Source organism: Carcharodon carcharias, chromosome 4, assembly GCF_017639515.1.
Source record: "Carcharodon carcharias isolate sCarCar2 chromosome 4, sCarCar2.pri, whole genome shotgun sequence".
NCBI classification, from domain to species: domain Eukaryota; kingdom Metazoa; phylum Chordata; class Chondrichthyes; order Lamniformes; family Lamnidae; genus Carcharodon; species Carcharodon carcharias.
In genome coordinates this window covers 99911425-99934817 of record NC_054470.1, presented here as the reverse complement: position 1 = coordinate 99934817, position 23393 = coordinate 99911425, and the positions used below count along the sequence as shown (strand labels likewise).

At 42.1% G+C, this 23393-nt stretch overlaps 1 protein-coding gene across 15 annotated transcripts in view; it reads left to right on the top strand.

The window, feature by feature from the left end:
• LOC121277003 (tyrosine-protein kinase JAK2-like) overlaps positions 1 to 23393 on the top strand; it is a 263167-nt gene that overhangs the window by 138067 nt on the left and 101707 nt on the right. The gene's annotated exons all lie outside the window — the stretch shown is intronic.

Sequence of the window (23393 nt, the reverse complement as noted above, 5' to 3'; positions counted from 1 at the left end):
GATAGGTCATTTTACCTTCTTATACAGCTGTCAATGTATTTCAATGGGAATGTTATTGGCTGTTTTCTTTTGGTAGATGACTCGGGCCTGGGGTTCACCATGGTTCCTGACTTCTCTGACAGGCTGCAAACCATGTCTGTTAATGGAACAGGTCTGACTCCACTAAAATTTTGGGGGGTTGAAAATGACCCTCAAAATGGAGCTGGCAGGGGCAGGAATGCTGCTCATGGGCTGACTACCCTCACCCTTCCCCCATGTCTGGTAAAAATTACCAGAAACTGAATGGCGGCCGGAATATCGGAATTGGGTTCCACCCGCCGTTTTTAAAGGGCTCCCATGTTGCCCTGACTTGGTGAAAATCTGGGTCTTTATGTTTTTGACTTGAGCGAGTTGGATTGTAGGGGACTGACCACCCATCAGTGATCTGCTGACTGGAGCCATCTGTGGGATTGGTGGAAATGAAGGAAGTGAGAAATAAAATCTTGCATTTACTGTAACCTCCTTCGCTGCTCGTTCCTTCTAACGAGATGTAGAAACGGGGGAAATTATAATTAGGAGTAAACAAATAGCAGAGACATTGAATGAATACTTTGTATCAGTCTTCACGGTAGAAGACGTGTAAAGAATTCCGGATGTACTGGGAAACCAACGGCCTGGTGAAAATGAGGACCTTAAAGAAATTAATATCAGGGAAAAGAGTTTTGGAGAAATTAATGTGGCAAAAGGCCATCAAGTTTTAAGGACTCGATGGCTGACATCCTAGGGTTTTAAAGGAAGTGTCATCAAAGATGATGGATGAATTGGTTTTGATCTCCCAGCATGTCCTAGATTCTGGACTAGTCCCTGTGGATTGGAAGGCAGCAGATTTAACCCCACTTATTCAAGAGAGGAGAGGGAAAGAAAACCAGGAACTACAGGCTAGCTAGCCTGGCATCAGTAGTAGGGAAAATGCTAGAATTAATTATTAGGGAGACGATCACAGATTATTTGAAAATGTATAAGTTTTACAAAAGGAAAATCATGTTTGGCAAACCTTTAGAGTTTTTTGACATTGTGCAAGGAGGATAAGGGGCAACCGGTGGATGTAGTGTGTTTGGATCTTCAAAAAGCATTTGATAAATGTGCACCAGATTACGAACTCTCTCCTCATGATCTGATGTTGTTCAACTGTCTCCTCCACCCCCACCAACTTTCCGATCCCCCTTTTTTCAAATAATTTATATATTTTTTAAAAATATTTTTCTTTTCCCACCTATTTCTATTATTATTTTAAAATTTATTTCCACCCATTGTTTTATCTCCACCTTTAAGCCTATTTTGATCCCTTCCCCCCACCCCACCTCCACTAGGGCTATCTGTCACTTGCTCGTCCTGCTTTCCACCCTTAATGTCACCATTATCACATCCTTTAGCTAATATCACCACCGTCAACATCCTTCTGTCAATGATATCTTTGGCAATCTCTTCTTTGCGTCCACCTATCACTGGCTCTCTATCCAGTTCTACCTGTCCCACCCCCTCAAACAGCTTATATTTCACCTCATTTTTATTTTTCTTTATTTCTGATGAAGAGTCATACGGACTCGAAAAGTCAACTGTCGTCTTCTCCACACATGCTGTCAGACTTGCCGAGTTTTTCCAGCTATTTTTGATTTTGTTTCAGACTTCCAGCATCTGCAATGTTTTGCTTTTATCTTAGTTGCTAAGAGGTTGAGCTGAATTTTGCTGTTTCAGTTGCAAACCCAGCATCGGGCTGATTTCTGGGTCGCAAATCTGAATTTGCTTATGGCTGGATATAAGATGTGCTTTATTTGGAACAGGCCAATTAAGGAGCCACCTCCACCGCCGCCGTTAAATTAGTGGTGGGGGGTGATGCAGGGTGGCCTAGGGATGCGTGAGGGCCAATCCAAATGCCTGAAGTGAATGGTGGCTGGTAGTCTCACTGTGAATGCTGTGTGCTGCTAAGGTGAATGGGGCAGGAGATGGCCGCGCATGGTGAAGGCACTGTTAATGAGACCAGCAGCTAGTCCCTCATGCCCAGCACAATCCATGGATCCAATTGCAGATGAGATGCTTCCAATGAAAGCCTTTGTATGCGAATGTCCTGAGACTTCTCTATTTGGTTCTTTAGACTGAACACTGCATATACACCTCATGGTGCACAGACCTCCTGCTCTGTTTTCACCTCGTGTGAGTAAGCAAGCTGCAGACAAAGTGAAGATCTCCTGTGCTGACTGAAGAATTCCCTTGCCTTCAAGAAATGGCCACCAGTTACTTCAGTAATTACTTTCATAGGCTTCTTGCTGCTACTGGGCAGACAGCCATCATATCCTTGACGTTGGCGCTGGAAAAAGTGTGGGGAGGCAGCAAAACCCTGGGAGCCAGGGTGGAATAGTGGTATTGTCACTGGACTAATATTCCAGAGACCCAGGGTAATGCTCTAGGGACCTGGGTTCAAATCCCACCACGGCAGATGGTGAAATTTGAATTCAATGAAAATCCAGAATTAAAAGTCTGATGACAACCATGAAACTATTGCTGATTGTTGTAAAAACCCATCTGGTTCACTAATGTCCTTTAGGGAAGGAAATCTGCTGTTCTGATTTGGCCTACATGTGACTCCAGACCCACAGGAATGTGGTTGGCTCTTAAAATGGGTAATAAATGTTGGGCCAGTCAGTGACACCAACATCCCATGAACGAATAAAAAATCACCTTGTTTTCCCTGAATTTACTGACCACCTCCCACCTCCAAAGCCATCTCCACAGGGCTGACAGTTGAGGAAGTTCTGTTCAATGGTTGCACTGACAGGAGAGTATAGAATTAGGGATCATTGTCTCCAAATATGGGATGTGCCATTTAAGATTCAGTTGAGGAAAAATCAAAAGGCCGTGAACATGTGGAATTCTTTACCAGAGACCTGTGGATGCTTAGTCATTGAAAATATTCAAGTCGGTGACCAATAGATTTTTGGATTATGTCCCTTGTCAAATCTGCTGCCCCTAAACCTCCCTCATCAACCCTCTTCCCCATTCCTTTTTGCCATCTCTTTTGAAAGATTCCGTGGGTGCTAGAACCCCTTTATTGTGTGCCCAAGCAGTGAGCAATCTGCTGGTTAGGGGCGGACCTTTTGGAGTGGAGTGGCACACAATTTATTTCCCCTGCCTAACCTTGGCCCTTATTCCTGCCCTGGGTTAAATTGGTTAATTTAGCACAGAAGTCCTGGTCTCTGTGGTTTAGTGCCACACCAGCAATTGCACAACCATCAGAGCACCATTTACAGTAAACTTGAGTTACTTCTTGGTGCTAAGCTGTTCAGGTCTAAATTGTATCAGAATAGACCATGCTATGAATTTCCAGCCTTTTTCAATCTGTATTGTTTCCTGATTAATATTTATTGTTTTAATTAATTTTGCCTGTTTTGTCCTTAAGATGAGGCTATAGACCCGTTCTCCCACTGCTTTGCAGGTCTGTTCTCTGTGTAGCTCCCAGGTTAACTGTGTCGCTGTTTTAGCTGCCATTGATGCTGTCTTAGGTACAGTTGCATCATAGAATGATGCAGCATAGAAAAAGGCAATTTGATCAATCGTGCTTGTGTCAGCACTTTGAAAGAGCTGTCCAATTGGTCCATTCCACTGCCCTTTACCCATAACCCTGCCTTTTTTTCCCTTCAAGTATTTATCCAATTCCTTTTTGAAAGTTACTTTTAAATCTCCTTTCACCTCCCTCTTGTGCAGTGCATTCCAGATCATAACTTGCTGCCTGAAAATAATTCTCCTCATCTCTCCCTGGTTCTTTTTCCAATTATCATAAATTTCTGTCCTCTGGCTATTGATTCTTTTGCCACCGAAAACACTTTTCCCCCATCTTCTCTGTCAAAACCCTTCAGAACGTTGAACAACTCTTATTAACTCTCAAATAAAAGCAAAATGTTGCAGATGCTGGAAATCTGAAATAAAAATAGAAAATGCTGGAAAATCTCAGCAGGTCTGGCAGCATCTACCAAGAGAGAAACTGTGTTGATATTTAAAGCCCAATATGACTCTTTTACGAAAGTGAAGAGAGGCAGAAATGTGATATTTTTTACGCTGTTGAAGTAGGGGGCCGGAGGAGGTAGAACAAAAAGGATAGGTTACTGGGCAGGAAGGAATAAACGACAAAGATATCATGGAACAAAATGCAAAGGGAGTGGTGATAGTTGTAGTAAATAAACAAAGCGTTGGTCCAGAGTATGTGTCAATGGTAGAATAAATGACAGGTATATTTGAAAGCAGAAACTTGAAAACAAGATACAAACTGGCCTTTGGCAAACAAAAATCAAAATGGAGGACAGATTTCATCACTTAAAGTTATTGAACATAGCTGTAAAGTTCCTAATTGGAAGATGAGGTGCTGTCCCTCACGCTTGCATTGGGCTTCACTGGAATATTGCAGCAGGCCAAGGGCAGAAACGTGAGCATGAGAGCAAGATGGTGAATTAAAATGGCAAGCAATTGGAAGGCTGGGGTCATGCTTGCAGACTGAGCGGAGGTGTTCCACAAAGCAGTCACTCAGTCTCCATTTGGTCTCTCCAGTGTAGAGTAGAGCGTATTGTGAGGACCGAATAGAGTAGATTAAATGGAAAGAAGTACAAGTAAATTGTGCCTTCACTTAAAAGGAGCGATTGTAGCCTTGGACAGTGAAGAAGTAGAAGGGCAGGTGTTGCACCTACTGCAGTTTCATGGGAAGATGCCGTGGTATGGGGATGAGGTGTTGGAAGTGATAGAGGAATAGACCAGGGTTTTGTGGAGGGAATGGCCTCTTCAGAATGCTGACAGGGGAGGGGAGGGGAGGGGAGGGGAAGATATGCTTGATGATGGTATCATGCTGGAGGTGGCAGAAAAGGCTGAGGATGATCCCTTGAATGTGGACGCTGGTGGTGTCGAAAGTGAGGACAAAGGGAATCTTATTGTGGTTCCAGAGGGGGTGAGGGCAGAAGTGCAGGAAATGGGTCTGACATATTTGAAGGTCCTGTCAACCACAGGGGTGGGAAATCCTTGGTAGAGGAAAAAGGAAGACAAGCCATAAGCACCATTGTGGAAGGTGGCATCATCAGAACAAAAACGATGGAGACAGAGAAATGGAGAGAATGGAAAGGACTCCTTACAGGAAGCAGAGTGTGGGGTAAAGTGGTCGAAGTAGGTGGGCTTATAATGAATATTATTAGACAATCTATCTCCTATTACCTCTTCCATTAATCTTCTCTGTTCTAAGGGAAATAATCCCACTTCTGCTGTCTCCCTGAAGTTTCTCATCCCTGGTATCATTCTAGTAAATCTCTTCAGACATTTCTCCAAATGTGTGACGCCCAGAATTGGAAGGTAGTGACATAATTCCACTATTTAAGAAAGAAGAGAAAACAGTGAACTATAGGCCAGTTAGCCCAACATCTGTAGTGGGCAAAATGCTCAAAACAATTATGGGGGTCATGGTAGCAGTGCGCTTAGAAAATTATAATATAATTGGGTGGAGTCAACATGGATTTATGAAAGGGAAATGGTGTTTGACAAATCTGTTAGTTTTTTGAGGATATTACTCATAGGATGGATAAAGGTGAACTCGTAGATGTAGTGTTATTTGGATTGTCAAAAATCATTTAATAAAGTGCCACACAAGGTTATTACATAAAATTAGGACTTAAGAGTTTGGAGTTAATATATTAACATGGGTTGAGGGTTGGTTAATGAATAGAAAACAGAGAGTAGGAATAAACAGGTCATTTTCGGGTTGGAAGGCTGTAATTTGGGTACTGGAAGGAGTAATACTTGAGCCTTAGCTATTTACAGTATACATCAATGACTCAGATGAGGGGACTAAGAGTAATGTATCCAAGTTGTCGGATGATACAGATTTAGGTGGGAAAGTAAACGGTGAAGAGGACGCAAAGAGACTGAGAAATGTGTGCATCCAGAAGCACCTAGGTTTCCTTGCACATGAAGCACAAAATTAACATGTGGGTAAAATAAGCAATTTGGAAGGCAAGTAGGAGGTTAGCTTTTGTTACCAAGTAAATAGAGTGTTACAGACAGTGGAGAGACAGGTAAACTGTACTTATTTCCTCTTATCACCTGTCTGTAAGCAGAAGGTGTTTTGGATTATTTGTAAAGTATGTGGTGGTGTGGTTTACCAATCCTTCGGTTTGCATGACCCAATATACTAACAATCCACAGCAAACTCGTGTTATGATTAACTTAGAAGGTTGGTTTATTTCACATTCAAAAGCCAAGGGGAGGAGTGCCCACAGCTTCCCACTGCACTGCGTGGATGCACGCACACAGCACGGGGAGGAGTTGGAGTTACAGAGAAAGAAGTTTTATATCACAAAAACCACAGAAATGAACATTAGTTCACTGTGATTTCCAGAGTCCTAGAGATCAAAATCCAGAGGGTGTTTGCTTCGTGGCGGGATTCAGTTTTGATGAGTTTCTGGTTGGAGATAACAGTATGAAGACCCTTGAAGCAAGCAATATTGCAGCATGATGGGGCTATTCTGTGCTTAGACTAATACCTGCTAAGTGGTTTGAAACTTTTAAGATCAAGTAGGCTTTATGGAATTGAGAAGTGGTAACTGACTGCTTACTCAGTCAGGTTGCTGGTGTCCTTTTCAGTTGATGTTAAAACAGCAGTCTGAGGATTTCTCAGTTCTCAAAGGCACATAGAGATTTCAAAATAGTCATTCAAGTCATGTGACCTTCCTTCCCCACAATGACTTCCAAAAGGGATCTTTATCCAATGTATGGAACTAGCTTTGAGATAACTGATAATGTCCCACTCATTAGTTGTTGAAAGAGTTATCATCCATATTGAGGGTCTGGTGTTGGGAGGCCATTATCCAGGCAGATCCACTGACTCCACTAGCAAGGTGAGCTTATCAGATGTAAATAATTTCCCTTTGGTTCCCTTTTCAAATGGACCTGGATAATCCCAGGTGTGAGATGAGTCTGTTACCAGCTTTGCAGGCATAATGAGTTTCAATATGTGAGCCTCCTGGTTTTGTGGTTACAATGGGGAGTGAGATACTACCAGCTGAGAAAATAATTATTTTGTTCTTGTAACTCCTGGCCAAATCCTGTGGTCATGTGACTTGTAGCAGTCATCTTTTTGGTTCAGTAGGAAGTCCATTTTTAAAAAAGAGCAACAAAGATAAAGTTCTGGATTTCTTTTCATGTCCCAGAGACTCAACAGGAGTATAACAGTAAAGAAGTCTTATTGAAATTGTGCGGAGTATTGGTGAGGCCACCCAGTTTTGGTCTCCTTACCAAAGGAAGGACGTGCTTGCCTTTGAGGGAGGGTAATGATGGTTCATCAGACTGGTTCCTACGAAAAGGAGATTGTCCTGCGATAAGAAGATTGTCCTATGAAGAGAGATTGAGTTGACTTGGCCTACATTCCTTGGAGTTTAGGAAAATGATCTAACTGAAATCTGGAACATTCTTAAGGAGCTTGACAGGGTAGATATTGAGAAGACATTTCTCCTGGATGGGGCATCTAGAACAAGGGGTCACAGTCTCAGAATAAGGGAGCAGTCATTTAGGACTGAGGTGAGAAATTTCTTCACTTGAGTTGCGGATCTTTCCAATTATGTACGCCAGAAAGCTATGGATGCTCAGACACTTTGCTGCAAAGGAAATTAAGGGGTATCAGAATAATGTAAGAAGTTGGAGTTGAGTTAGAAGATCAGCCATGATCCTGAATGGCGGTGCAGACTTGAAACACAGACCCCTGCAACTTCTATTAGATTCTTATGAACACACTTCTCCAACTGGGGCCCAATCAGTAATTTATAAAGGTTTAGCTTAACTTTCTTACTGTTGTACTCAATGCCTCAATTTATAAAGCCAAGGATCCTGTATGCTGTTTTAACAGCCTTCTCAACTTGTCCTGCAGCCTTCAAAGATTTATGTAGGTGCAACCCCAACTCTGTTCCTGCACCCCCTTTAAAATTGTACCATTTATGTTACATTGTCTCTCCCCATTCACCCTTCACATGTCTGTGTGTTAAGTTGCATCCACCATTTTGTTAGACTGCCTATGTCCCCCTGAAGTCTGCTTGTATCTTCATTTTTATTATATTCTTGAGTTTTGCATCATCTGCAAATGTTGAAATTATGCCTTGTACACCCAACTCTAGGGCATTAATAAAAATCAAAAAGAGCAGCAGTCCGAATGCTGATCCCTGGGGGATACCACTGTATACTTGTCTACAACTTGAAAAACAACCCAGCACCTTCTACTTTCTGTCTTTTAGCCAATTTTTTATCCATGATGTCAGTGCTGCTTTAATGCTGTGTCCTTTAATCTTGCTAAAAAGCCTGTTATGTGGTTCTCTATCAATCATCTTTTGAAATTCATATTTACAACACAATTGTATTAGATCCTCTACCTTACTTCATCAAAGAGCGTTGGTTGCTTTCGTGAGTGATCGGGGTATATTTGTTTTGTGGTGGGGGTTGAATCATACTGCTCTTTATCTACTGGTATAATCGTATGATTTTAAGAGTTAACAGTCATACTCCATTGTGCCCTGAACCCGATATTTATTTGAGTCTGTTACATGTCTTCAATCTCTCTGAAGACAAACCCTGCAAAAACTTGGTGAGTTGAGGCCAAGTATGAATTATTGAGATGCTTTGAGTTTAGAAGAATGAGAGGTGATCTCATTAAAACATATAAAATTCTTACAGGGCTTGACAGGGTAGATGCAGGAAGGACGTTTCCCCTGGCTGGGGGGGTCCAGAACCAGTGGATACAGTCTTATAATAAGGGGAAGGCCATTTAGGACTGCTGAGATAGGAATTTCTTCACTTGAAGTGTGGTGAATCTTTGGAATTCTCTGCCCCTGAGGGCTGTGGAGGCTCAGTTATTGAATATGTTCAAGACTGAGATTGATCGATCTCTACATATTAAAAGCATTAAGGGATACAGGGATAGTGCAGGAAAATGGTATTGAAATAGAAGATCAGCCATGATCTTATTGAATGGCAGAGTAGGCTGGAAGGACTGAATGGCTATTCCTGCTCATATTTCTTATGATTGAGTATTGCTGAAAAAAGGTGTTTTGTTGAAGCTTTTCGATTTGCATTCATCAGGACAATCACAAGAATACCAATGTGAGCAGAAGCAACAGCTTTATACTGTATGAGAATAGGGTGTTGATTGGTTGGCATTGGACTCTGGTAGAGGCAGTGCAATGGAGAATGCACCAGTTAATGGTGACTGACAGTTAACTGCCAAGAATTGTTTGAAATTTTACATCAGGCAGCGTGACTCTGATTAGTCAAAGCATTGCTCTGAGGAATGAACCAGCAAATGGCTATCACTTATTTTGTTTATCTGAAACAGGTATATGTTCTTTCTGTCTGTAAAGAACAGGGCCCTGAGCATTAATAAATGTAGCTTCCAGTACACATTAATATGCCACACTGCGAGCCCAACTGACAATCTTAAATTGGCTGTCAGTGTAATTTTTAACACACTGAGGATTATTTAGCAAATATTGTCCAATCGCAGAATCACATCTAATGTTGGACACTGTGTTCTGAGTTTTGCAAGCACAGGTTGGTTGGTTACGGTCTGTATCTTGTCCATTGCGAGCAGCAGAAGGGACATGATGTTTGATATGATCCGCCAGGCTTTGGGATGCATGGCTTACATACCTAGCATCACACTGGCATTGAAATTCATATACCACATTACTCATTTGTGTGATAGGCAGTGTGTTTTTTTGGCTTGATGCAGCATCCTGTTCGTGGTGAATATCACTCATGTTGCTACTGCATAGCAGCAGCATGAAACAGAAAGCTTCACTTGTTGCTCAAATGCTTGAGATATCTTGGCCATCCAGGGTAATCTGAAGTAGACTGGGCACTTTTCAGGGCTGAAATTGACAGCCTTAGGCCCGTTCATGAGCTTGCGCGATATTCGGTGTGAAATGATCTGATCAGGGTAGCCATTACCCTGAAGGATGTCTTTGATGCACCCTATTTCAGCATCAAACTTGCGTGGTGAGCATTGACATTGGTATTCTTGTGATTGTCCTAATGAGTGCAAGATGAAAAGCTTCGACAAGATGTCTTTTTTCAGCAGCATTTAAATTTTGTACTACCAGACGACTATTTCTTATGTTCATTTCACAATAAGGTGAACATACAAATGGGCAATATGGCCAGATTCACTTAATTAATCCAGTCCACACAACTTAACTTTACATGATAATGTCAAATAAAGAACATGCTATGCCAGCAGATATCAGTGAATCATCGTAATTGACAAAAACATGTCGGCTTCGTCTAACCAGCAGTATTTTCCAGCATTTCCCAATCTTTTCACCTCAGCGACAGATCTCATGATTTTCATTTTCACACTGTCTGACTGCCCTCACTGCTTTGCTGGGTGAAAAAACCCTTCTGTGTTACTGTTTCTTTTTTTATCTTCCTTTGTTCACAGATTGTTTTCAAAGGATATTGCAACAGTAATGGACGTTCATTTCATTATCTAGCCAAGCCAAATGCTCGTTTAGTCTTTGGGGACAAGAACTTCCATTAAGCAGATTCATCACCTTTCATCTTGGTGCCTTTTTGTGGAAATAAAAGTTTGCTTAAGAAAAATCATTAAAAGCAACTTTTTCTCTCCAGGTCTTTTTTGTGAACAAGTGGTCTTATGATCACTTGGCCAGTTCAACTACCTTGCCCTCTTCCCAATCAGGCATTCTTAAGCATCTGCACAGTTCCTTCCATCATGCTAATTAAGCACAAAGTGAGGATTGGAACTTCACCTTTCCCATCTGTAACGTTTCGACTACTACTGACACAAAAGCAAAATATTGCAGATGCTGGCAATCTGAAATATAAACAAAAATTGCTAGAAAATCTCAGCAGGTCAGGCAGCATCTGTGGAGAGAAAGGGAGTTAACATTTCAGGTTGAGTGACCTTTCAGCAGAATGTTAACACTGTTTTTCATCACAGATGCTGCCTGACCAGCTGAGCTTTTCCAGCATTCTTTGTTTCTATTTCTGACTACGACTGAACCAGTTATCTCTAATGCCTCCTCTACAGGAGGCTCTCGACTCAGCATGATCCCTCATCTCCTTGTTTACATTCACCCTTGGCCTAGCAACAGTGGAAACCTAAAATGTTCTGAGCCCTTTACTGTACCCACTGGGAATGTAAATCATGTTGTGTGATCCTGCTAAATATGAGTCAGTAGTTTCTGAAAAAACATTTGACCTGCAGTGGTAGCTGTAATACTCATCCAAATCTCACGACATAAGGTCAGCAATGTTGTAATTGTTCATCGTTTGGGGGCTCTCATTAAATTTAGAACCAGCTTTGATCATAGATGTAAAGCGAATAGTCTCCATAAGCGATCCTGATCCACAGCTGTTCTGCATTGTTGCTATATCATCTTTTCATAATTTTACTAAACATAACGCTGTGTTTAATGAGTTGAGGGAATCTCTGAAGAAAACAAGCTATGACACTGCCGAGTGAGAGTTTGAGCCTGGTTAAAGTAAACATTAAGTCAACCAAAGGATTTGTTCTGAAGTATTTGCCTATGGATCCAAGCCCTCTATATTGTTTTGTTCTTTCCTCCTTTTCTGCTGAGTTTCTCCCTTATGTGTTTGTTTTAAAGGCGGTAATGTTTTTGAGCTTGTTTCATCAGTACGAGGCACCCCTTTATGTCCTGCCAAAGCAGTCATTCTACTAGAAAATGGGTGTTAATAGACTACATGACCACAGGATTATTGAAACTGAACCTGGTTTTGGCTTCAGTAGCTGTCAACATCCATCTGCTTTTGGGAAGTGTTGCTAATCCAGAGCTGGAACATTGGTCTTGATTTTTTTCACTCCTTCCCTATAACCCAGAGCCGCATAGGTTGCCAATGATAGCTCACCTACTTGGTTTAAATTGCCTACACAACACAGACTGGGGTGGAAAGTGGGATCTCATGGCTTGAATGTCGCAGCTACTCACTGTCTGAACCATTATGAAGTTTTTGATTCTCCACTATCTCATAAATATGCTTAGTTTTAATTAACCAATGATTTGTGGCATATGCCAGAAATCTGCCACAAAAGTACAGTAATGTCCCTAAGGGAAGAGAACCCGTCATCCCTAATTGTTGTGGTGTACCAATCACTCAAGTCCCATACAAATGGTTGACTCATAAATACCCTCAGAGGAATCAGGCATGACCATTAAATCCTGCCTAGCCGGTGACATACGCAATTTTAAAAAATTCATTCTTGGGATGTGAGTGTCACTGGCTAGGTCAGCATTTGTTTCCCATCCCTTACTGACCTTGGGAAGGTGGTGGTGAGCCACCTTCTTGAACTGCTGCAGTCCATCTTGTGTGGGTGCACCCACAGTGTTGTTAGGAAAAGGAGTTGCAAGATTTTTAACCCAGTGACAGTGAAGGAATGGCGAATTATTTCCAAGCCAGGTTGGCATGTGGCTCAGAAGGAAACTTGCAGGTGGTGGTCTTCCCGTGCATTTGCTTCCCTTGTCTTTTGAGGTGGTAGAGATTGCAGGTTTGGAGGATGCTATCAAAGGAGGCTTGGGGTGCATCTTGTATATAACAATCTCACATTGTCATATACCAAATGCACCCCCAATTTTACATTGCCATATATAACAAATATCTTTTGTTGAAGAGTTCACATGCCAGTGTCCCCTGGCATTGGCATTTTCTTGTGAATTGTCCTGATGAGTATGGGGTGAAAAGCTTCAACAAAAAGTGTATTTTTTCAGCAATGCTCAAGTTCTTTACTACCATATCACTAATGTCCTTTAGGGAAGGAAATCTGCCATCCTTACCTGGTCTGAGCTACATGTGACTGCAGACCCACAGAAATGAGGTTGACTCTTAACTGCCTTCTGAAATGGTCTAGCAAGTCATTCAGTTCAAGGGATTTAGAGATGGGCAACAAATGCTGGCCTTATCAGCAATATCCGCATCCCAGGAAAGAATAAAGAAAAAAAATCTTAGTATGGTGGGTATTTCATAAAGCAAAGTTGCATTTATGAATCCAAAAACAACGTTTTCTTCTTATTCATTCATGGGATGTGGGCTTCGCTGGCTATGCCAGCATTTATTGGCCATTCCTAATTGCTCTTGAAGGTGGTGGCAAGCTGCCTTCTTGAATGGCTGCAGTCCATGCCGTGTAGGTACACCCACAGTGCTGTTAGGGAGCGAGTTCCAGGATTTTAACCCAGCGACTGTGAAGGAACGGCGATATATTTCCAAGTCAGGATGATGAGTGACTTGGAGGGGAGCTTCCAGGTGGTGCTGTTCCCATCTATCTGCTGCCCTTATCCTTCTAGATGGTATTGGTCGCGGGTTTAGAAGGTGCTGTCTAAGGAGCCTTGGTGAGATCCTGCAGTGCATCTTGTAGATGGTACACACTGCTGCCACAGTGCATCAGTGGTGGAGGGAGTGAATGTTTGTGTATGGGGTGCCAATCAAGTGGGCAGCTTTATCCTGGTTGGCGTCAACTTCTTGAATGCTGTTGGAACTGCACTCATCCAGGCAAGTGGAGAGTATACTATCACATTTCTGACTTGTGCCTTGTAGGTGGTGGACAGGCTTTAGGGAGTCAGGAGGTGAGTTACTTGCTGCAGGATTCCTAGTCTCTGATCGGTTCTTGTAGCCACAGTATGTATTTGGCTAGTCCAGTTCAGCTTCTGGTCAATGGTAACCTCCAGGATGTTGATAGTGGGGATTCAATGATAGTGGGGATTCAATGATGGTAATGCCAGTGAACATCAAGGAGCGATGGTTAGATTCTGTCTTGTTGAAGATGGTAATCACCTGGCACTTTTGTGGTGCGAATGTTACTTGCCACTTGCCAGCCCACACCTAGATATTGTCCAGGCCTTGCTGTGTTTGAACATGGACTGCTTCAGTATCTGGTGAGTCACGAATGGTGCTGAACATTGTGCAATCATCAGCGAACATCCCCACTTTTGACCTTTATGATGGAAGGAAAGTCATTGATGAAGCAGCTGAAGATGGTCAGGCCTGGGACACTACCCTGAGGAACTTCTGCAGTTAAGTCCTGGAACTGAGATGATTGACCTCCAACAACCACAATCACCTTCCTTTATGTTAGGTATGATTCCAAACAGCGGAGTGTTTTCGCCCTGATCCCCATTGACTCCAGTTTTGCTAGGACTCCTTGATGCTGCCTTGATGTCAAAGGCAGTCACTCCTCACCTCACCTCAGGAATTCAGCTCTTCTGTCCATGTTTGAACCAAGGCTGTAGTAAGGTCAGGAGCTGAGTGGCCCTGGTGGAACCCAAACTGAGTGTCAGTGAGCAGGTTATTGCTAAGCAATGAGCCTTGATAAAAAAAAGCAATGATGTGATGAAAGTAATGAAAAGTGAAACAAGAAAATTAAAGATACCAAATTTCTAGTAATTTTTTTTTAATGTTAGGTGCTGACCACTTAGGCGCAGTTGGTAGGTCTCTAATGTCTGAGTTAGAGATCCCTTGGTTCAAGTCTCACTCCAGGACATGAGCCCAAAATCCAGCTTACATGTCAGTGCAGTGCTGAGGGAATGACCTCTTGTCGGAGGTGTCATCCTCCATTAAACCAAGGCCTAGGCTGTCTGCCTACTTGACTCTAATAGATCCTGTAGCGAAATTCAGAAGGGTCAGGAGCTCTCCAAGCTACTGGCATCTATTCCTCCCTCAAACAGTACCACCTAAAACTGATTAATTCGTCATTGATATCATTTCTCTTTGTGGGATCTTGATGTGCACAAATTACCTGCAAAAGAAAGGTTACTAGAATATTTAATAGGGCATGATAAAAACGTCATTGTAAAATAGAGTCACTTTGGCATTTGATTTATTAATAACGTTTTTTCATGGTACAGTGGTTACATTGTGATTTCATTGGATATTTAAAAAATATATTTGATTTTGTATTCTATAGCTGTTTGACTTGTTGAGGGGCAGTCTTGCTGTTGACAACTCCCTCTGGCTCATTCTTGTAGCTTAGTCCAGACGTATTGCCAGACTTTTTAGGGTGGGGATCACAGCAACACATTGCCCCGCCGTCACCCAGTGTTCATACCCTCTCCATCGGGAGGCACTGGATAGTTTTAAAGGATTGGAACTTTGCCTAATATTTTTAACCCTTTCCTACTCTAGGAGTATTGAAACCAGTTGTAGCTCCCATGATACCAGCCTCGATAAGATCAGCTTGGCTCAGCACTCAGTTGTGCATATTAATAAATATTAGAGATTATTTGGTGCATTATGGAATATGAGAAGTACCAAATGATAATCATGATAAGTTGAAGTGTTTGGGCTTACACAGCAGCGGGCAGGTGACTCGCCACGTCTGTAGCACAACATACAAACCCGTGTGGGGTTGCTTGTGGTCTCTTGGGGAGGGTCCCCCATTCAAAGGTACACAATGCCTGATCGAGGAGCCCGCTGAGAACCACCCCCTGTCCTTGCTGCTATCCTTCCTCCACCACCCCCCCCCCAACTCCTGCAACTCCAACCCCGCGACCCTCCTCACTCCATCACCCACCTGTGGCCTCGGGTCCAGTGACAAAAGTTGTCCTCGGATTGGAGTGGGAGGGTGTCGGGGGGGTCTGTCATACCAGCAGCAGCCATTGCCTTCCTAGTGGCGCTGCAGTTCAGTTGAGCAGCCAGCCTCTGATTGGCCAGCAACTTCTGGCATACAGGACTTCTGCCCCCGGGTACTTGATCCTGGGGAAAGATCTGCAACTCGCCTGTCAAGTTGAGTGGCACAAGAAGGAGTGGGCCTTCCTGAAAAGAGGATGTATGGCTCTTGCTGGCTCTTAAGCCAGCGACCAAGATCCCTGTTGCCTCCATAAGATTTTAGCCAGTGATTCCACGTACTTAATTTTCTGGCGATTTCCCCTTCCATATATTTTAGCATAACAAGGTGGTGCATGCTAGGGGTTCCCCAGAATCTGATACTATTGTTTGTTTTTGTAAAAGGGAATGGAAATTGCAGATTGTAATAGCTTCAAGGAAATGATTGAGTCATTTGCTCATGGGAAGTCGTTCTAAATGAAACCAGCGGGAGTTGATTATTTTCTTTCTGTCTCTCACCAATTTTCTCCCTTTTCCTCTTTCTCTTCCTTCTGACCACCTTCCCCTCCCCTTCCCCTCCCCTTCCCCCTATTTTTAAAAAAAAGCATTGACTCCTTGTTATGGCATGATTCCAGAAATTCTCTGATATTTTCAAATGGGCAGTTTTCGTGTCTGAGGCTAGCCACATGCTGATTGTTAGGTGAGAATTAAGTCTACAAAAATGTGTTTACACCAGGTTTTGCTACATAGTGATGATTGGATGCCCTGAGCAACTTGCCCTTGCCTCTCAGAGAGGTCTACTGAGGCCAATTTGGTTAGATCTGCTAATTGAACATAGTCTGATAGAACCGGCGTGTTCCTAATCTGTGTGACTCAACTGCTTGTTGAGTCACCTGGGCATGTATCTTTTGCTTCTATGAGTAAGGTCACACCTATTGCTATTGCAGCAAGGGTGTTTGTATTTTGTTTTCTTGTTTTTATTTGTTGTATTAGTTTTGTTTCTGTAATGCACTCTGAGGATTTTGCATTTTCTCACTATTTATAAAGCACAACAATTTGCAGCCTAGAGAATTTCAAATCAGATTATATTGTTTCATAGCACTTTGTTTTACTTTCATGATAATTAGATCATTTTTCAAATGTTCTTCTGTGACATCTAAATGTTTACATTTGATTTGAATAGTAGTGCCCTTCAGTTGTGCCAGAAGGTGGGTTGATCAACTATTGTAGTGCAGGTTCTCACTGAAAATACAGGAAAAGGCTGACACTTATTTGGTTAGGATTGCTTCCTCTGTTTTCAAAACAAAATTGTCTGTGCGTACAAATGCATTCCCTTTCTTAAAATCTGTATAATTTATTTGCTTATCTCCCCTTCTACACTTAGTATCATCTGTATTTTTTAATCCACCTTTATCTTTACCCTTCTTGGGGGTAGCAGAGATAGCAAACCAAGAAAATTATCTTTCAAATTTTCACTCTGTTCCTTCTCTTATCATGGTTACGTAGAGACAGGAAAGAGGCTCTTTAAGGATCTTAGTCACCTCAACCAGTGATTGAATGCTTGATACTTTCAGAGCTTGAAATTAGGTACTTTCTCGGTGTTTTCCCTATTGTGATTATTGTTATGCCAGGTGCTTTCTGTAGATGATAAAGCCTCCGTTCTGGCCTCTTCCCCGTATTACTCTTAAGGCAAACACCAATCAGAGAATAACAGTAAATCCATTCATACAATTGATTGCCCTAGCTTCTCTTCCCCCAATCACTTTCTCAGAGAGGAGTGTTTTAAGGTTAAGTATTGTTGGGCTGTGGAGAAAGGCATTTGTATTTTCCCTACTAGATGCAAAGGACTATGGTTGTCATCTTGGGAAGGGGGGGTTGGTGGCACTGATAACCATCCTCCTGACCTTTCTTCTGACCCCTCCCCCTTCCAGCTAGCGACCCCTACCTACAACCCCCATCCTGTCTTCGCTTACCTTTGGCCTGGGTCCCTGATTATCCTGGGCCCCTGGTGAGTGTATTATCGGCAGTAGCTACTGCACCTGACCAACAAAAAGTTACTGGCCCTAACTCCAGGGGAATGCATGACACTGACGAGTTAAGTATCTTATGAGCGCTTAACTCCAGCGGGCCTTCCCCAGCAGAGGCAACCCGAGTTTCTTCCAAGTTCCCTTGTTGCCAACATTAAATTGAGCTCAATGATGCTGAGAGCAGCTGAGGAGTCACTGGATCGGGAAATTGTGCCATGCTATATTCCCTTTGCATGGTTTGGTTCATAAACTCTGTTCTGTAAATGTTTTGAAATACCGCATTGTGATTCAAAAATGATATGCTGCTGAAGGGCAATGATCAATGTAGAAGAATAAAACAAGTCTACAAATAATTTGGCAATAGCAGAATTTTAGAATTTTGTACGAATTCTTCTCAGCCATTGTGCTGTTGTGTATGGAATGTTTGGAGTGCATCCAAAACAGTTTCCTAGAATGCTACGTCATGCAACCAACAAGGGAAGAGGATACTTTAGATCTTGTTTTGTGTAATGGAAAAGGCAAATTAGTAATCTCATGGTAAAGAGTTCTCTGGGAAAGTGTGATCATATTATGATAGAATTTCACGTCAAGTTTGAGAGTAAGGCACATAAGTTCAAAACTAGACTATTGAACATGAATAAAGCCAATTGCATTAGTACGTGGGGCGAGTAGGTTGGGGTAGATTGGAAAATTAGATTGAAAGGTATGACTGTAGATGAACATTTATAGAAATATTTCATAATTCTCAGTAAATCTACCATAGTTGAGAAATAAAAACTCAATAGAAGAAGTGATTCATCTGTGAATAACTAAAGAAGTTAAGGATAGAAATAAATTAAAAGAAGCAGCCTATAATATTTCAAGAAAAGTAGTCAGCTTGAGAATTGGGAGAGTTTTTGATACCAGGAAAGGTTGAGCAAAAAATTGATAAAGGAGGAGAAAATAGAATGAGAATAAGCCTGCAAGAAATATAAAAACCGCAGAATATAAGAGCTTTTACATGCCCATAATAAGGAAGAGAGCAGTAGAAGAAGGATAGGCTCTAAAGGTATCAAGGGGTATGGGGAGAGAGCAGGAGTATGGTGTTGAGATAGAGGATTAGCCATGATCATATTGAATGGAGAAGCAGGCTCGAAGGGCCGAATGACCATGTCCTCCCATTATCTATGTTTATATGTTATGCGGGTCCTTAATAAATGAGATAGGAGAAATTATATTGGAGAATAAGGAAATGATGGAGATGTTAAATATTTTGTGTCTGTCTTTATAGTAGAAGACATGAAAAGCCTTCCAGAAGGGTCTAAAACCGATGAAGAACTTACAATAATTAATATTAGTAAAGAAAACATGTTGGAGAAATTAATGGGGTTGAAAGCCAGGAATTCCCCTGGACCTGATGGCTTACATCCTAGGGTTCTAAATGAGGTGGCTGTAGATTTAGTGGATGGACTGGTTGTGATCTTCTAAAATTACCTAGTTCTGGAGGCCCCAGTAGATTGGAAGGCAGAAAATGTAATACTGCTAATTAAGAAAGCAGGGGGAGAGAGAAATTGGAAAGTACAGGACAGTTAATCTTACATCAATCACCGAATTGTTATGGTATAGAAGGAGGGCCATTTGGTCCATTGTGTCTGCACCATCTCTGAGCATTTTAACTTAGTACCACAAAAACAAAAAATGCTGGATAAACTCAGCAGGTCTGAGAGCATCTGTGGAGAGAAAGACAGAGTTAGCATTTGAGTCCGTATGACTCTTCTTCAGAGCTCTGAGTTTTTCCAGCATTTTTTGTTTTTGTTTCAGATTTCCAGCATCCGCAGGTATTTTGTCTTTAACTTTGTGCTGATCTCCTGCCTTCTTCCTGTAACCCTGCACAGTGTTTCTGTTTAAATAATCACCCAATGCCCTCTTGAATGCCTCAATTGAACCTGCCTCCACTACACTTCCTGCAGTGCATTCCAAATCCTAACAACTTGCTGTGTGAAAATGTTTGTTCTCACCTCGCATTTGCTTCTTTTGTAAAACACTTTAAAACTGTACCCTCCGGTTCTCAATCCATTTACGAGCAGGAACAGTTTCTCCCTATCTACTCTGTCCAGACCCTTGATTGTTCTGAAAACTTCTATCAAGTCTCCTCTTAGCCTTCTCCTCTCCAAGGAAAACAGTCCCAACTTCTCCAATCTTTCCTCATAACTGAAGTATCTCATCCCTGGAAGCATTCTTGTAAACCTCTTCTGCACTCTCTCCAATGCGTTCACATCCTTCTTATAGTGTGGTGCCCAGAACTGTACACAGTACTCCAGCTGAGGTCTCACCAGTGTCTTTTATAAATTCATCATAACCTTCCTGCTTTTGCCCTCTATGAACCTATTAATGAAGCCTAGAATCTGTATGCTTTAGAAACAGCTCTCTCTACCTGCCCTGCCACCTTTAATGACTTATACACATTTACACCCAGGTTTCTCTGCTCCTGCACACCCTTTAGAATAGTACCCTTTATTTTATACTGTGTCTCCGTGCTCTTTGTACCAAAGTGTATCACCTCACACTTTTCCACATTGAACTTCATCTGCCACCTATCCGCCCACTCCACCAAAGTGTCAATGTCCTTTTGATGTTCTGCACTGTCCACCTCACAGTTTACAGTTCTCCGAAGTTCTGTGTCATCTGCAAACTTTGAAATTGTCCCCTGCACGCCAAGATCTAGATCATTCTGTATATCAGGAAAAGCAAGGGTCCCAATACTGACCCCTGGGGAACTCCACCTCAAAACTTCCTCCAGCCTGAAAAATACCCATTAACCATTACTCTGTTTCCTATCCCTCAACCAATTTTGTACCCACATTGCTACTGTCCCTTTTATTTCATAACTTATAATTTTCCTCAAGTCTTTGTGTGGCACTGTATTGAAAGCCTTTTGGAAATCCATATACACCACATTAGCGGTCTTGCCCTGATCAACCATCTCTGTTACCTCTTAAAAAAAAACTTGAGCAAGTTAGTTAGACACGATTTTCCTGTAACAAATCCATGCTGACTCTTCCAAATCAATCCACATTTTTCTATGTGACTATTAATTCTACGCAGCATCAGGGCGATGCATGAATCCATAATTAAGGAAGGGCACCGAGAAAATTATAACATGATTAGGCAGAGTCAACATAGTTTTACGAAAGGGAAATTATGTTTGACAAATTTATTAGAATTTATTAAGTATGTAACTATTGGGTAGATAAACAAGACCCATTAGTAAAATTGGATTTTCAATAAGTAAGGTTCCACACTGAAGGTTTATTTTATTCTTTCATGGAGTGTGGGCCTCGCTGGCAAGGCCAGCATTTCTTGCCCATCCCTTCTTGCCGCTAAACTGAGTGGCTTCTTGGGCCATTTCAGAGGGCAGTTAAGAGTCAATTACATTTCTGTGGGTCTGGAGCCACATGTGCACCAGACCAGGTAAGGAAAGGATGACCGATTTCCTCAGGACATTAGTGAACCAGGTGGGTTATTACACAATTAATGATGGTTGTCAAGTATAATGTGTGAGGAGAATACAAAGGACTAAATTTTCCTGTTTAGTTTTAAAACAGGAGACGGCTTAATCTTTGGGTCCTTAACCTGAAAGTCAATTTCACGCACAACTCTCTTAATGCTCCACAGTTTTAAACTGATGGAAGCTATTAAACTTCCTGTTATGGTGTGAATAATGTGCTTAAACACAGAACCAAAAAAGCTGCCTGGTTCAATCTGCTGAAGTATCCAATTAGAACCCTCCTCAGATGGGTGCAGAGCCTCCAGCTGCTTCTGGTGCAGCCTGCTCGATACCCAAGCTGGGAAGGGCCCTCATGCAGGTGTGCCCTGCATGAGCTGAAAGTCCTCGAAGTTGGCACAGTTATGATGTCAAACAGTCACACTGACCTGTTTGATGATCTACTTCCAAACTCAGATCATGCAGATCTATTCAACATATTTGCTTGTCACTCACCGAAGAACTTGTGTTCAGCTGCAAGAAGGGCCCAGCACGAGTATTATTTAAAGCCATCAGCAGCCCCTCAGAATTGAGGATGATGTCTGCCAGGCTTGGTGAGACTTCAGATGACTGAGGAGCCCAATTCTTGATTCACATGTTCTCCTGCAGTAGGGGCATGTTGTTGCGCAGGGGAGTGAAAATCGCAGCCTTGCATTGGCTTCCTTCTCCTTCCTCTGCTTCCACCATTCTGCCTCGCTGTCAAGTCACTGAGCCTTGAAATGGCTTGCGCCTTGATGGACCAGGCGGTGCCATGCCTAGCAATCGGCAGCATTCTCCTCCCAGTCAATGGTGTTAATGGCTTCACGCTTTAGGGTGACCTTGAGCATATACTTTTAAATAAAGGTATAAGGATAAGGCACCCAACTTGCAGGGAAGGAATTTTACATAGGATATACAGCACAGAAACAAGCCATTCATCCCAGTCAGTCCATGTTAGTGTTTATGCTCCACTCGAGCCTCCTTCCATCTTTCCTCATCAAAATTTACTATTGTAACCATCAATTTTCTTCTCCCTCATCTGCACGTATAATTTCCCCTTAACTGCATCTATACAATGTGCTCCAACCACTTCCTGTGGAAGCAAGTTCCAGATTCTCACAGCTCTTTAGAGTCAATTCTGCTTTTACAAAGTCTCTGGCAGTGTGATGGAGTGGTTTCAGAGTTCCTGGAGGGCAGACGTAGGTGGCAACCAGTATGGGACCCAGTGGATCTGTAACGTCACAGGGAGATGCAATTAATGCTGTGGAGAGGGCAAAGTCTCAGGTGTTTCTACAAATATTAATATTTTGGAAGAAAGAAACTCCGACCAATTTGTAACTTTTGGGGTCGACGTTACAATAGCACTGTAGATCAACATTACTGTTTTGTGTACATCATTGTTTGGACAAGACAAGCAGCCCTGCTGATAGACAATGGGTTTGAATGTCCAGCACTCCAGGGAGTTGCCCTATCAGTCACTACAGCCCCAAAGGCAACAGGATGTTTGATTTTTTAATGTACGCACTGAGCTGCCGCTGACTGGAAATGTTGAACATTTTTCTGATTACATGATGTCAATTTCACTCACGACTCTCTTAATGCTCCTCAATTTTAAACTGACAGAAGCTATTAAACTTCCTGTTATGGTGTGAATAATGTGCTTAAATATAGAACCAGAAAAGCTGCCAGAAGAGGTTGAAAACCCCCAAAAGAATGAAGATAGGTGATTCAGTGATGGTTTTTTGACTAGGTAAATTGGTTGGCTGGGTCACAAAGGGAGGAGTTCAATGATTAAGTAAACAGCTGGATTTATGCTGCAACAAGTTACATGGATGTCTTTCTTCATTGTTATTGTCAGAGGTTGCACAGATTCAGATCATTCATATGATCTCTGAGAAAATTTAACAGATATATACTTTCTGCAGCATTCAGTTTATTTTGGGCTGGAACGGAAGTTCCTAGCATGGTTGATTACTCACTTTTGCTTGTCGCCACACACCCCACCTTACCCCTAGGCAAATTTTACTTCGAATTATACAGTGCATAAACAGGTCTTTTGGCTTAATAGATACATATCAGTCTTCGTGCTCCACAAGAGCTGCCTCACACCTTTATCTTAGCCTACTGAGCTATTCTTCCATCTCCCTCTCCTTCATGTACTTAACCCACTTCTCCTTTAATTTACCTACATTATTCAACTCAACCATCCCATGCGGTAGTTAACTCCACATTCCCGCCACTCTGAG